The sequence below is a fragment of the Lycorma delicatula genome, chromosome 3 (assembly GCF_047948215.1).
Source record: "Lycorma delicatula isolate Av1 chromosome 3, ASM4794821v1, whole genome shotgun sequence".
NCBI classification, from domain to species: Eukaryota; Metazoa; Arthropoda; class Insecta; order Hemiptera; family Fulgoridae; genus Lycorma; species Lycorma delicatula.
In genome coordinates, this window is record NC_134457.1 from 199,804,794 (window position 1) to 199,816,882 (window position 12,089).

Consider the following 12,089-nt stretch of genomic DNA (forward strand, 5'->3'; position numbering starts at 1 on the left):
TTCAGTTTTCGTAATATAACTACAAGTCTACAATTTAATAGCCTATTTATAAGCAGTTCATTACATATACATTCATAGTATTATTTTTATTAAAAATAATTTCAATTTGAAGTACTTCAAGTTGACTATTTTATTTAAAAAAATATTAAAAAGAGGGAAACAATTTGGTTTCATTTAATTTTGTTAATTAAAAAATATACTTTGACCTTTTCTAAATTATGAAAAAATTTCTATTAAACTTGTTAACAAATTATTTTTATGAATGACGAAGAAGAAGCAAATTGTATGATATCTTGGGCAGGATTTACCAGTATCTAGTCAAGAAACAGCCTTAAGTGAATCCCATAAAATTAATATTTATTAATTATTAATTTTTATTTAAATATGCCTTTATCCAGCTCATAGGAAAAATATTGATTGAATAGAAAGATTGAACTGATGCCTTATTCATAAAATTCAAATTTTTTCTAATTTTGGGAAATTAATATTCAAAATTTAAGTTTTGAATGTGGGTTTAATCTAATTTCAAATTTATCTTTGTTAAAAAAGCAGTAGTCACTTATCTTGAAGGCTTTTGCCTTCTTTAATATATTAAAGAAGGTTGCCATTTTTAATATATTAATAATCTATTTAAAAGATTTTTTACCAATTTATTTTAAATAAAGTTAAAAGATTTAAAAAAAACTACTATTCCAATAACAATTTAAATAATATTAATTAAAAAATGAATAATCCTGAATTTTCTGAATGTTTATTTAACTTCTAATAATAAATGCTGTCAGATAGTTTTCATTAACACCTAGTGCTGATAATTTTTTACTTATTTTATTTATTTAGTATCTTTACATTATTAATTTACTACAATTTCAGCTATTTATTATTTTTAAGTATTAATATCAACTTGTAACTTAACATATAAATACTTAACAGTATTTATTTTATTATTAAGTATTTATTTTTTTGTTTTATAATTGCTTATTTTGTGTCATTGTTCTAACCAAATTCTAGCACAGTTTCAATTGATTCAATCTTGTAAACCCTGGATCAGTTCCTTTTTCTTATCCATGGAGTGAGTATCTTACCTACTATTTCTTGTGATATTATATAATGGTATGATAACTACATACACTAATCAGAATATAATTTCTATTTATTTCCAGCCTTCGTGGCACAGGTGGCACAATGAAGATCTAGGGGTTCTGTTCTAGAACCTGAAAACAATATAATTGTCAATTCAAACATAGTTGTTAATTACTTAAGTTACTTTTCTTTTATTATTTCCAAGCATCTATTTCAACCTACATTATAAAGAATTTAAACCTATTTAAAAAAAAAAAAACTTAAAATTTAAAAATATATTATTTCCTTATTTTTTTTTATAAATACTTTTCCTCAATGTCTACAGGTATCAGTGTTTAATAATCAAAATAATCATCATCTGATAATACATAAATGATAATCGTCTACTTTTAGAGTTTAAGTAAAATTTTTGTAAACATTTTTTAACATAATCTTGTTTTTCAGTTTGTTAATACGAGTATTTTCATGATTATTTCTCTGAACTTTTATAAATTTTCTTACTATCTGAACTTTAAAAATATTACTTGACTGTTGTTTCAGAATTCTTCAAAGAAAAAAAGGTGTGTGTTTGTGTGTGTGTGTGTGTGTGTGTGTGTGTGTGTGTGTGTGTGTGTGTGTATGTGTGTGTTTCTTAAATCATATTTAATTGATACCAACAAGAGATGATTTAAATGATGTTTATATTTTCAATTAGAGGAATATGTCATCTTTCATGTTCCACTTTGCTCGCTTCAAATTGTCAATACCTTGTCATTTGTACAATAATTAGATTTATTGGACAAATAAATTGGTGAGTTGTTTTGAAATTACACTTAATTAACGCATCATGTAAAGACATTCCCTCTCATAGGATTGTTTGGTAGTAAAGAAAAGAATTACATTAATTTCCAGTTAAAGTAATAAGTATTGTTATTTCTCTTGGAACTTTTCCTTTTTATAATAATTGTTGGACACAGCCAATTATTAATTTAATAATTTACATTAAAACTTTATGATTATTATCCATTTCATTTATAATACTGAAAACATTTTTTAAGTTATGATGAGTACTTCCTTCAATTTAATCAGGCTAATAGCATTATGTTATTTTATGAAAGGAGAACAGTAGAGCTGGATTCATGCCATGGTATACTGTACAATAATTCATTACAAAAAGAGAAGAAAGAACAGTAGTATACGATATGTGAAGTGAATAAATCAGCATATCCATACAAAACAGATACCTATGAAATTTGTATGTTTAACATTTCTATTGTGCCCCACTTGGCATTTACAAGTTTACATTTGCTTTCTTTTATTGATAATTTGTAGAACATCCGGAATTAAACATTTTTTTTATCTTTTTACATAGTGTATTTGTTTTTTATTCTAAAATTTATATATATTATTTTTTTAATACTATAAGGAAATTATTTTGAATTTACTTAGATACATGTTTTTTCTAAGTCTTCCTCTGCTTCTTAGCAATTTGAACTAAGCAGGGCACTCAGTACTAGATACAAGGAGACTGATAAATCAAATTCACATACTGCAAGGAATTCTTTACTTGTATAAATTACTATAAATTCAAATTGGTAAGTCAAACTGGAGTATAAAATGAACTTCATTTATGAGCATTTTGTTGGAGTAAAAGACCTTTAAATTGTATTTAAATCATTTTGATAACTGTATTGATAAATAGTAAGCATATAATTTATTTCAGGGCTGCAGGAGCAATTTATATGCACAGTATAAATTCTTGAGGGGGTGTAAGTTATTATTTGTATCTGTACAGTTTGTAAACTGATAGTCCTATTATTACAATTTTGTTTGCTTCCTTTAATATCACATTTTCATTTTATTTTTAGGTATCAAATATTTTTAAAATTAAGAGTTAACACATAAAATGCAATCCTTGCTTAAACGTTTTGATAAAAAAAAAAAGAGACTACTAGTTAGTAGAATATAAGAATATATATATATTAGGTTGCTAATAAAAAAAGACTAGCTTGAGATTGACAGAAAACTGAAAACAATTGAAAGAAACTTAATTTGAAACACACTTTACAATCAAAACATAATATAGTGGCTTGAATTATAGAATAATGGAGCAAAATTTGTATGATAAAATTGATTTGAGTTGTGTATAAAATAAATAGGTGGGCTTGTTTAAGGGCTTCACCCAAAATTGATGAAAATGGTAGAATTAACATTAACAAACACACAGTCCAAGGCTAAATTTAGAGGGGAGATGTCTGAACCCTTCCTGATAAAGATCAGATTGAGACCTGTGGTGAACTTTCCCACAGCTATTCAATATTACACTGGGTTACATAATTAAAATTTGGCAAAAGGAAAATCCTGTTAAAATAATAATAGGTCCATAATAATTATTTAAATAGGAAGTTATGAAATAATGTTAAGGGAAATACATTAAATATAAAAAAAATTATTACAAAATAATTCACATTCAGATGCTACTATTAAAAATTATTTTGAGTTCATATTGAGGTACATACTGAATGGGATTCAGATAAATTTTATCTTTCTTTAAATTCAACAAAAAAATATTATCCCCATAAAAGAAAATATTTTAAATAAATTGGTGGGAAATTTTTCAGATGGTAATCCTTTTTTGTAAGCTGAAGTTTTAGCCTGAGTTATATGAAAACAATTCTATTTGGCAAAGGTGGATATTGTTATTTTTTTAAGAATAAGAGATTCTTCATTTTAGAGAATATTGTTCACTCATAAAAGTAAACATAAAGATAAGTTACCATACTCATTTTCTAAATATGGGGCTTCAAGATTCATACTAGATAATGATCTTATTACCTTTTTTTATGTCTTAAAAACTCTCTTGACTTTTTGAAAGAGCCTCAAAAAATGCATTATACTTTATATAAGAATATATGTAGTCATAACAAATATTTAAAAATGATGAAAAGCTTAGTATTTTATTAAGGCACTCCAAAGCAAAAACAGTATGGCTTAATTTTGTTAGTAAAAAAATTAATTTCATCTTCCACAAGAACTTGTCAATTCATTAAAACACCCAGAACTAGTAACCTGATAATACATCACAGTTATGAGTTTGGTCTCTGTCAGGATCCCACTGATGCAAATGCCCCAGCAGATATTTCCATCAGTGTAGTTACACAACTTATTATCGCTTTCATATGGCTTCTTCCAATTACGACCACCTACCAAAATTTACAACCCTCAACTATCAAATTAACCAATTTAAAGAACTGATCACATCTTCCTCTAATACAAAAGGTTTCACACAAAACTCTTCCCATATCTAACATCATTTAGATTATTAGATTATGCACTCAGATCATTAATTGATTGAATCTTTAAACACTAAAAATACTATTCTCCAACAAAACAAGTGTTGATTGGAACAATGACAATTTTCCTACAATTTAATTTATTCAAAGTCCTCTTGATTTACTTAAGTCAGAAAATAGATTAACAAATTTAGTAAGTTTCTAATGAAAACATACCCTACCACTCTCTCTCACTCTCTCTCTCTCTGTGTGTGTTTGTTCTGGTCTGCTTTTGGGATCAAGGTCAATGCCTACACCCTCCCATACCACAGCTTCATCACAGAGTTCTCCACATATCCATTCTTATTCTAACAGCAAATATCTCAGCAAACTGGGGCTCGATGCCAAACGCCTGTCTTGGTGAAGTAAGCACTCAGGTGGGCCCTTAGCCACCTGGGTTGGTATTCTATCTACACATTCGTAACACCATCAGACCTCCTCAGCCATCCTCCATCCTATACACATCCCCTCAGCCATCCTGTAAGAATCTCAAGAAAGAAACAACTATGTTCCAGTCCCTTTCAATTTTCCATTTAACTATATATTTTTTTTAACCTCTGGGTCCACCATTAGGTATTGCTTCAGAGGATGAGATGAATGATTTGTAACATGTTTTTTTTTTTTTTTTTGTCTTCAGTCATTTGACTGGTTTGATGCAGCTCTCCAAGATTCCCTATCTAGTGCTAGTCGTTTCATTTCAGTATACCCTCTACATCCTACATCCCTAACAATTTGTTTTACATATTCCAAACGTGGCCTGCCTACACAATTTTTCCCTTCTACCTGTCCTTCCAAAATTAAAGCGACTATTCCAGGATGCCTTAGTATGTGGCCTATAAGTCTGTCTCTTCTTTTAACTATATTTTTCCAAATGCTTCTTTCTTCATCTATTTGCCGCAATACCTCCTCATTTGTCACTTTATCCACCCATCTGATTTTTAACATTCTCCTATAGCACCACATTTCAAAAGCTTCTAACCTTTTCTTCTCAGATACTCCGATTGTCCAAGTTTCACTTCCATATAAAGCGACACTCCAAACATACACTTTCAAAAATCTTTTCCTGACATTTAAATTAATTTTTGATGTAAACAACTTATATTTCTTACTGAAGGCTCGTTTAGCTTGTGCTATTCGGCATTTTATATCGCTCCTGCTTCGTCCATCTTTAGTAATTCTACTTCCCAAATAACAAAATTCTTCTACTTCCATAATCTTTTCTCCTCCTATTTTCACATTCAGTGGTCCATCTTTGTTATTTCTACTACATTTCATTACTTTTGTTTTGTTCTTGTTTATGTTCATGCGATAGTTCTTGCGTAGGACTTCATCTATGCCGTTCATTGTTTCTTCTAAATCCTTTTTATTCTCGGCTAGAATTACTATATCATCAGCAAATCGTAGCATCTTTATCTTTTCACCTTGTACTGTTACTCCGAATCTAAATTGTTCTTTAACATCATTAACTGCTAGTTCCATGTAAAGATTAAAAAGTAACGGAGATAGGGAACATCCTTGTCGGACTCCCTTTCTTATTATGGCTTCTTTCTTATGTTCTTCAATTGCTACTGTTGCTGTTTGGTTCCTGTACATGTTAGCAATTGTTCTTCTATCTCTGTATTTGAACCCTAATTTTTTTAAAATGCTGTACATTTTATTCCAGTCTACGTTATCGAATGCCTTTTCTAGGTCTACAAACGCCAAGTATGTTGGTTTGTTTTTCTTTAATCTTCCTTCTACTATTAATCTGAGGCTTAAAATTGCTTCCCTTGTCCCTATACTTTTCCTGAAACCAAATTGGTCTTCTCCTAACACTTCCTCCACTCTCCTCTCAATTCTTCTGTATAGAATTCTAGTTAAGATTTTTGATGCATGACTAGTTAAACTAATTGTTCTGTATTCTTCACATTTATCTGCCCCTGATTTCTTTGGTATCATTACTATAAAACTTTTTTTGAAGTCTGACGGAAATTCCCCTTTTTCATAAATATTACACACCAGTTTGTATAATCTATCAATCGCCTCCTCCCCTGCACTGCGCAGTAATTCTACAGGTATTCCGTCTATTCCAGGAGCCTTTCTGCCATTTAAATCTTTTAATGCTCTCTTAAATTCAGATCTCAGTATTGTTTCTCCCATTTCATCCTCCTCAACTTCCTCTTCTTCCTCTATAAAACCATTTTCTAATTCATTTCCTCCGTATAACTCTTCAATATATTCCACCCATCTATCGACTTTACCTTTCGTATTATATATAGGTGTACCATCTTTGTTTAACACATTATTACATTTTAATTTATGTACCCCAAAATTTTCCTTAACTTTCCTGTATGCTCCGTCTATTTTACCAATGTTCATTTCTCTTTCCACTTCTGAACACTTTTCTTTAATCCACTCTTCTTTCGCCAGTTTGCACTTCCTGTTTATAGCATTTCTTAATTGCCGATAGTTCCTTTTACTTTCTTCATCACTAGCATTCTTATATTTTCTACGTTCATCCATCAGCTGCAATATATCGTCTGAAACCCAAGGTTTTCTACCGGTTCTCTTTATTCCGCCTAAGTTTGCTTCTGCTGATTTAAGAATTTCCTTTTTAACATTCTCCCATTCTTCTTCTACATTTTCTACCTTATCTTTTTTACTCAGACCTCTTGCGATGTCCTCCTCAAAAATCTTCTTTACCTCCTCTTCCTCAAGCTTCTCTAAATTCCACCGATTCATCTGACACCTTTTCTTCAGGTTTTTAAACCCCAATCTACATTTCATTATCACCAAATTATGGTCGCTATCAATGTCTGCTCCAGGGTAAGTTTTGCAGTCCACGAGTTGATTTCTAAATCTTTGCTTAACCATGACATAATCTGTCTGATACCTTGCAGTATCGCCTGGCTTTTTCCAAGTGTATATTCTTCTATTATGATTTTTAAATTGGGTGTTGGCAATTACTAAATTATACTTCGTGCAAAACTCTATAAGTCGGTCCCCTCTTTCATTCCTTTTGCCCAGCCCGTATTCACCCACTATATTTCCTTCCTTGCCTTTTCCAATGCTTGCATTCCAATCTCCAACTATTATTAAATTTTCATCTCCTTTTACGTGTTTAATTGCTTCATCAATCTCTTCGTATACACATTCTATCTCATCATCATCATGGGCGCTTGTAGGCATATAGACGTTAACAATCGTTGTCGGTTTAGGTTTTGAATTTATCCTTATTACAATGACTCTATCGCTATGCGTCTTGAAATACTCCACTCTCCTCCCTATTTTCTTGTTCATCACGAAACCTACTCCTGCCTGCCCATTATTTGACGCTGAGTTAATTACTCTAAAGTCACCCGACCAAAAGTCGCCTTCCTCTTCCCACCGAACCTCACTAATTCCTACTATATCCACGTTTACTCTATCCATTTCCCTTTTTAAATTCTCTAGCCTACCAACCTTTTTTAAGCTTCTAACATTCCACGCTCCGACTCGTAGAATGTTATTTTTTACTTTTCTGGTGACCCCTTCCTTAGTAGTCCCCACCCGGAGATCCGAACGGGGGACTATTTTACCTCCGGAATATTTTACCAAGGAAGGCGCCTCCATTATTGCTTTTGAAAATGCAGAGAGCCACATTTTCTTGGAAAAAAAAAACAGCTGTAGTTTTCCATTGCTTTCAGCTGCGCAGTACTCAGAGGACTGAGTGATGTTGATATGGCCGTTTAAGTCATTGTGACTCACGCCCCTAACAACTACTGAAAGAGCTGCTGCCCTCTTTCAGGAATCATTCCTTAGTCTGGCTCTCAACAGATACCTCTCCGATATGGTTGCACCTTCGGTCCAGCTACTCTGTATCCCTGAGCACTCAAGCCCCCTCACCAACGGCAAGGTCTCATGATTCATAGAGGAGGTTGTAACATGTATGAAAATTAATCAAATCAAATCTGGTCAACCCATCTCAAAAAGCACCACATCCAGAAAGAAACTGTGTGATATGTCAATTGGGAGAAATCCACCTAACAACCTGCATACTTCTCACATTAGCAAAAATCTATGCGTGTAATGCCATTGAGAAGATTCAGTCCATCTGACCTGCTATAAATGAAAACCTTAGTCGCCTATTTCTTACATGCACTCAGAGGTAAGTTGACCTACTTTCTTGGCATCATACGGTAATTGGCACTCATTTGCAAGATATCAGTGGGCTTAAAACCAGAAAGGAGCCTCTAGAGAGACATTCTAAAGGCACCAATCACAGATAACAATAGGAGATGCTGGGCTCTAAACAAAATATTCCTATATCATTTGTACCTCATTTGATGAGCCCATGCAGGTGCAGCATACAGTATTATATCTTTATAAACATCCTTATTCAGATTATGTATGGTTCTGAAATAAAGCTCTCAGTCAGGGTGAACTGCTCTTTTAACACTGAAGAAAACTTGATTGGCAGCAAATTGAAAGTGCTCCTTGAATCAAAGATTCTCATCAAGGGTAACACTTAGATACTTCTGCAATAGAACATACCTAATTTGATGACCTGCCATTGATATATGACATCATCATGTTAACAGCCAGTCTGCCCTTGAGCAACATCATTGTTGTTTTCTCTGGGCTAAACACAACTGGAGTATCTTGCAAGCCTGGGCTGTCCTGAATTCATTCTCATTCCTTTAGTTTCCTTTAACCAGTAAAAGTCCATCATCCGCATATGTGATGATATGGCATCCATTGGGTAACCCTAACTGCAATAAAAAAATAAAATTCAATCCAGTGCAGGGATCCTAAAACACTACCCTGCTGACAACCTTTAGATAGTGTCTTTCTACCTCTGAGATGCTGTCTCAAAGAACATTTTGATTGCTGAAATAACTATATAACACATTCAGCTCATTCTGTGAACAATCATGCTTTTGCAGTTGAAACAGGGTAGAGGACGACCACAAATTATTAGAAACTCCTACATCTTTGAAACTTTCAACTTTATTAAAAAAGTAGTCTTTAACAAATTGAAATTTCACCTTTTTTTTTACAAGAAATTTTAAAAATGGTTCAGCAAGCTTGAAATTACTGGACTCAGAATTGATCTAGTCATTTCAGTCACTAATTTTACTGTACAATAATTTAGACAAAAAGATCAGTCTTGTTCTGACTTTCATACAAATACCATCGAAAACTTGGTTTTATTTTATTCCTACTTTTGCAAAAGTACAGATATGTATTGCTTTATTGTGCTTAAAAATTATACTCTCTTTTTACTCTCTTAAATCCCAAGGAAGAAATATTACTCCTTTGGTTAAAATATCATATGAACTTTTGGTTGTAAATTAGGAGATCAAGTCAAGTCTTGGACCTCTTACATCTGCTGTAATTCTTGTTCAACTTTTTACTGAATAGCTTCTTTTTTTTTTGTTATTGATGTTGTGGAGAAATACCATTTATGTACCCCCCACACAAGTGGAAGAGTGTTGGACTCATAGGGTTTGGCTAGATGTTGCTAGGAGCCTATGTGTGCCTGCACCCTACCAACTAAAATTCCTACTTCATCATTCTTCTCCACCCAGGGCCGGTTTTGCATTTAAGTATAGCACAACCCCAGGGGTGTCAGAGCAGGGAGGCTTAGGAGTCCCACAGCTTCATCACCACTGCCCACCCGCACAAGCATGGACAGACAACGACTCTGGGCTAACCCACAACCCCCTGCCTACAACAACTGAATTCTTCTTACTTCACTAGATTACTTCTCAGACTATTTTATCTTCTACTTCACTAATTAACTTTGTATTTTAACTAACAAGCTAGACAATTAAAATACTGACTACTCACTTTGAATTATACTCACTTATTACATATATTGTCAACTCTTAGTCTTGGAGCACTGGTATCTCGTGTCATGAGCTCAGGGGTTACTGGAGTCACCCTGCTTCAGCATCACAGCCCATCTGTATAAACACGAATGAACTGTGACTCCACGAGGGGCTGTCTTTCACTCCCTCATTCCTTTTTTTTCTTCAACACCTTGATCACATAATTAGCAACAACGTTAAATTTGTCTGCCCCTGTTAGCATCACTTGCACCACATTATCCACTCTAAGCTAACTCATAACTGCCTCGCATTCCCTGCACTCATTATCCCACCTACTGCACGTGAAGAAGATGTGTTCTGGAGTATCTTGTTCATTACAATACACACATGCTGGGCTGTCAGCTCTATTTCTTGTGTGGAGGTAAGCTGTGAAAGACCCGTGGCTGGTCAGGAATTGGGTGAACCAAAAACTCAGCTCACCGAACCCTCTCCCGAGCCATAGTCTGATCTCGTTTATCAGCCTTCTTGTCCATTGACCTATACTCGAGTCACTCCACCTGTCTTGCCATTCATCTATTATTTCTTGGTTAGCATCTTCTTTGGTCATCTTTCTTTGGTAGCTGTCTTTTGTCTGGCTATGGCCAACTGTTGGATTGGCCATCCAACTGAGACTGGTGCCCTCTGAGACTATCGGAATAGTCTCAGTGGACACCGAAGAATACGCAGATGCAATTCGTAAAGCCAGTCTTTGCTGAACACTTTTTAGCTGTCTTCTATTTCTACCCACTTCCAAAGCTTTGTGCCATACAGTCACTCCATATAATAACACAGAATTAATTACATGTGCATATATTCTTCTTAGAGAAGCTCTAGGACTGGATGCATTCTTCAACACATTTAAACTTTTAATGATTTGTTCCACCTTGGTTCCGATCTGCTGTACATCGTATGTAAAAGACCACCTGTGGTCAAGGCACATTCCTAGGTACTTGATGTGTCTGACTGACTGGATGGGCCACTCCACCGTCCGGACAGGGATAGCGATAATTGTAACCCTTTTGTCCCATCCAATCACACACCATCTTAAGCGTGGTGGTTGGTGCTGTTGCCACCTCCTCTGCTTTTCTCACCATAACCATGAGTGCTAAGTCGTCAGCAAACACTATAGGCCTAACTTTTTCTGGATATGACAAGTTGAGAACTTCGTCTTTGACGAAGTTCCATAGGATGGGACCCAGTAACGACCCGTGGGGCACCCCGCTAGAGTATGAATCTTGTCACCATTACCCGTCTTATAAATCAGCTCTCTCTCTTGTGAATACCGCTGTATCATAGATTGTACATAGTCTGGAACTTCATGTTGTTTTAGGGCATCAAAAATCGCTTCCCAAGTAACAGAGTTAAATGTGTTCTTTACATCAACTAAAATGGCTACTGGTATACTACGTTCTCCAAGTCCCCTTTGCAGTGTTATCGACCAGTCTTATGACCTCGGTGGCATCAGCAGTTCATCTGCCGGGTCGGAACCAATACTGTCTGGGGCTGAACCCTCCTTTTTCATTGATATATTCCTTTAGTCTTGCCGCTAATAGTTTCTCAAACAATTTACATAAATTATTTATCAAGCATATTGGTCGGTAGGAGGCTGGACCCTTCGGTGTCCCCGGTTTCTTTATTAATACCAACCTGGAGGTCTTCCATGTCTTGTGTATATATTCGACCATCAGCATGTCGTTAGAAACATCAAGTAAAGTAACAGGAACTTTTTCTACTAGTGTTCTAATTATCTCTAAAGGCAGGCCATCGGGCCCTGGACTCTTTCTCAGGTTCATCCTTTTCCTGACCTCTATTAGTTCCTTTACTGTAAACAACCGTACATTTTCTGCCACTATTTCTTCTCTGGCCA